This window comes from Crocodylus porosus, unplaced genomic scaffold (assembly GCF_001723895.1).
Source record: "Crocodylus porosus isolate Cpor-Errol unplaced genomic scaffold, CroPor_comp1, whole genome shotgun sequence".
Lineage (NCBI taxonomy): Eukaryota > Metazoa > Chordata > Crocodylia > Crocodylidae > Crocodylus > Crocodylus porosus.
In genome coordinates this window covers 37,063,041-37,068,088 of record NW_017728886.1, presented here as the reverse complement: position 1 = coordinate 37,068,088, position 5,048 = coordinate 37,063,041, and positions in this window count along the sequence as shown.

The window sequence follows — 5,048 nt, the reverse complement described above, 5'->3', positions numbered from 1 at the left end:
GGAGGAGGGAGAAGGGGACACCATGGAAGGATCCCTTCCAGGCCCCAGCCTCTGCCTGCTCCCCCAGCCCCCTGAACACCCCACAACCCCTGCCAACTCTCCCAGCCCCTTCAATAGCTGCCCCACCCAGCCCCAGTGTTCTGGCACTTTGAAAGGAAAAAAATAAGCCCTGCACTCCATCAGAGCCTCTGAGGGCTTGTGGCAGAACACCCTCACATAGTGTGGGGCAGTAGGGGGGCAGCAGGGATTGCTTTCCCACGTGGTAGGAGCCAGTGAGTGCAGGGCTTTTTTTTTTTTAAAGAGCTGGGATGCTGGGGCTGAGTGAGTGGGGGGTGGGGCCTGTTTGATTTGGAGATTTGGCCAATTCGATGGCAGCCGAATCTCCAAATCAGATTCACCCGAATCAATTTGGGACAGTGATTTGAATCACCAAATCAAATCACTGTTCTCCAAATCGACTGAATCTGAAGTGAATACTCGGGTCACACAGACCTAGTGAGGGGGCTCAGGTACATGACTTCTGAGGAGAAGCTGAGGGAACTGGGCTTATTTAGTCTAGGGAAGAAGAAACTAAGAGGGGATTTAAGAGTAGCCTTCAGCTACCTGAAGCAAGGTTCAAAAGAGGAGGTAGCTAGACTGTTCTCAGTGATGGCAGACAACAGAACAAGGAGCAATGGTTGCAAGTTGCAGCAAGGGAAACTTAGGTTAGATATCAGGAAAATTTTTCGCACTGGGGAGGTCGTAAACACTGGAACAGGTTACCCAGACAGGCAGTGGAATCTCCTTCCTTGAAGGTTTTTAAGCCTTGACTAGACAAAACTTTGGCTGGGATGATCTAGTTGGGGATGGTCCTGCTTTGAAAAGGGGGTTGCACTAGATGATCTCCTGAGGTCACTTCCAACACTAATTTTCTATGGTTCTATGAAACAAACAAATAAAACCTTTGAAAGACAAATTTTCTCTATTTTTAAGAAATATAATTTCAATTTGACAAAAGCATTTGTTTTGTTTTGAAACTGTAGATAAATAGGAAATAGCCAAAGGAGAGAAACATGAATGATAAAAGATTTTAAAAGTATGACTTATGAGGAAAGACTAAAGGAATTGGTTTTGCTTAGTCAAGAAAAGAGAATAGCAGCAAGATAGTAACAGTCTACCAATATGTGAATGGATGCTATCAAAAGACAGTGATCAATTATTCTCTGGGGAATGGACAAGATGTCAGCTTAATTTGCAGCAAAGATTTATTTTTTATTCCAGATAAAACCTTTGAAATATAAGGACTGAAATAGGCTACCTGCAGAATCTCCTTCAATAAAGGTTGTTAGAGAAACGTCTATCAGGGATGCGTTAGGCAAACTGCAGAGGATTGAGATCTTCAAGCCCTATGCTTCTATGGTTCTCTGAATTTTGTTTGCTAGTTTAGGTTTGAGACCTTGCTCCAAATACACTTTCTACTATAAAAAGGGGAAAACTTGGGAAAGAAAAAACCCTGAATTTTAGTTTTGAATCAAATAGAAAATATTCGTTTTGCTTCTATGAAAAATTAAAAATAATTCAGAGTCAATTTTTTGTGGAAATTTGCATTTCTCTTGAAAATGCCCATGGAAAATATATCATATTTTTCTAATAGTCCTAGGTCTTCTGGCATTCATTACTAATGCAAAAGCATGTCTTTTGACCTGAGAGGGTGACTCATATTTTAATGTAGGATGCAAAAGTCAGTCCTACCAGAAAGGGACCTTCTTTTGTTGCTAGGCCTACCCAGAATGAAAGGCCAGACTGGCATCACACAGTTTGATTAGTCAGAATGGTACAATGTTTTAGTAAGATTTATGCTGCAAAATGACGGTCTCCAGAAACTTGGATGTCAGTAGTTATAACTTTTCCAAGCTGGCCTCATCTCAACCAATTCAGCAGAGATGGCAAAACCTAACCACATGAGAAAAAAGGCAATTAGCTGGCCACCTAAAAAGAATGGAGAGCTGCCTCTCTTACAGCTGGAGGCATATGCCACTGATGTTTGGGGAAGATGCCTTCAGCAGCAGGGGGCGGAGGTGAGAAAAATCAATTAAAATTAGATCAATTCATGATTTCTCCTTTTCTCTGCATAATAACTCTGTGCGCCTGCCTGGCAATTGTAAACAGCTAGCTGAGATTTTTTTTCAGAAGCTGTTCAAGCTTCAACTTGGCAATTCTTGAATGTATTCTTCCTCCCAAGAACTGTTGACAGGTCTAGCCCTGCTACCATCTGGCTTATGAAGTAATGAGACCAAATGAAATGGAGCTTGAAAAAATTAACATTCTTTCTTTAATCTATTAATAACTAAAAAGTGTTGATTTTGGTGACAGCTAGATACTTTATTGTGAAGCATATTGGATAATTAGAGGCATCCTAATGAAGGTTATACAGGAATGTGTATCCCTTCAGAAATACACATATTTAATAAGCAGGGGCTCGTTCTTTTCACAAACTTAAAAACAATCACTGGAAATGTTACATGTGAAAAAAGTCAACAAAGTTAAAAAAAAAAAAAAAGAAAAGAAAAGAAAAAAAAACAGACAATTTTCCGTCTCTATGCAAGTACTATTTTACTATGCAAACTGTGTCTGTGTGGACATGTCTACACAAGATGGTTACTGCACATTAGCTTAATAAAGCTGCTTATAGCCTACTGCACAGTATTATTAGGGTAATGTGCAGTAAAAGTCACAAAATAATCATGTACTGGTGTTACTCCACAGTAACTCAAGTTGACTTCAGTAAGGAAGTACTAAACTAAATGCACAGTAACTAGGGCACGTTAATGAACATGTAGACACACCCAGTATTTCAAACACAGCTACCAGTTTAAACCCATCTGTATGTAAAAGGTAGTGTCAGATTGCTTGCGGGGCCCTCCTTCCTAAACATTTAGAGCCCTGAGGCTCATCCACTGTCAGTCCTAATGAAAACACACAAAAGTACACATAGCATACTAGGGACAACTTGTCTTATTTGTATTTTAGTTATGGATGTTTTGAGACTGAAACAATGCCAACTTCTGGCAACAGGCTGTTAACAGAAGGCAAAATGAACTGCGCCTGCAGAGAGTCCAGGTGTAGGGGATGGTGGTGCAGTGGGGAAACTGAAACCTACCCCTCAAATGCAAAGTGAAGAAGTGGGGCTGCTGTGCAGCTGCAGCCCTGCCTGTGACTGCTATTCTAGTTTGTCAGTCACAACTGACACAGCCACAGCACCTCATCACTACTTGCATACAGTTGTAGAAACAGTGGATTCATGGCCCAGGCCTTTGCCTTCCACACTGCCCTTTGTAAGATTGCTGCAAAGACTCTGAAGTGCAAAGGGGGCACAGGAACATCTGTGCTACTGCTTCTTCCCTCCAGCTCATCACAAATTTCCATTCCTTATTTCTGCCACAAAGGCAGCTCTCCTTCTGATAGCTCTTCATTTCCCCAAGGGCTGTTACTACTGCCTGGTAGCTCTGGTTCTATTTATCTTTCAGACCTTGTCTATGTTTGAAGCTGATATTTTGGGTGCTATTTTAAACCAATGTTTGAAACAAATAAAGCAAAGTTTATACTCTAGTATAAAACAGCCCGGATTTAACTATTGTGATTTAAGCCAAACTTATATGAATTTATCAAGAAATTGATTTGAACCAAATTGATATAAGCTGGGAGTGTCTATATGAGACTTTTACTGTAGAGTTGCCTAATTAGCTCCACAGTAAATGTCTCAGTGTCTACATGTGCAGTGCTATTAGGATGGAGTAAACTAATACACTCTGCAGCAGAGTAGTACTTACATTTACATTTACACCACTGCATAGTTTTTTACACCACAGCAGCACACACGTAGATGCTGACATGGCTGGCTAGGGCATGAGAGTACTTCAGTGTGGGAGCTGCTTGCCAGCTAGCCCCACACTAAAGCACCCTTGTGCCCGAGCTAACCCCTCCGCAAAACAGAGCCGGGGGGCAGCAGTCTTGGGCTGGCAGGCTGACACCCCAGGTTCCCTGTCAGCCACGGCTGCTTCAACCTGGTTCAATTTTCTGAGCTCCCAGGTATACATTCAAATGCAGAACTCAGGAACAATGAATTTTGGCATGATATGATCAGAGTTTATTGCTGCATATTAACTGCATGTGCAGATGCGTCCGCTGAGTAGGAATTCAATTAAATGTCTTCATTGGGGTTTGCTCGGGTTTAACTAAATCAGCTTTCAAATCAGTTTAAAGTTAAACCACTACAACTTTGAATTTAGGTATTCTTCATTCTCAGCTTGGCATCAAAAACATGTCCTAACCCTTGGCTGGTGCAATTACTAATAGGTACATCCTGGGCGTATCTACACATGTATTTGATCTGGCCTAAGTTTACTTTGGTGTAAACTACTCTGACATAAGCGTTTTTGGGCAGGCGTTTTTACACATGCGGGGATTAGGGAACATATTTGCTGCTCTTTGCACCAAGTTTCCTGCAGCCCTGCAATGGGCTCCTGCTGCCACTGGGGATAGGTCAAGGCTCCCCCTGGGTGCTAGCCTAGAGGCTGGCAGGGAGTACTGGGGCAGGAGACAGATGTGTCCTGGCCCCAGGGGGCTGCCTGCTGCCGGGGCAGGGACAATGTCCCCCTGCCCTGGCAGCAGGGAGCTCCTGGCCCTGGCTCCCCGGTTAGGAGCAAGGGACTTAGAAAGAGCTGCAGGGGAGGGTCAGGTCCCAGCCCCCTGCCCTAATGCATCTGTGGGGCAGCTAGCAACTAGTTCACTGCTAGCTGACCCACTGGCAGACTGGGACAGGGGACTGGGACCTACTTAACCCCTGGTAGCTCTTTTTCCAAGCTCCATGCCTTGATCACCCAATTGGTGATCACCCTTACCAGGACAGTTCCCAGCCTCCACCCTGCACACAGGGCAGAGGCTGGGCTGCTTGTTCCCATCTCATCTCTGAGAGCTCCATGATTCATAGATTCATAGATGCTAGGGTCGGAAGGGACCTCAATAGATCATCGAGTCCGACCCCCTGCATAAGCAGGAAAGAGTGCTGG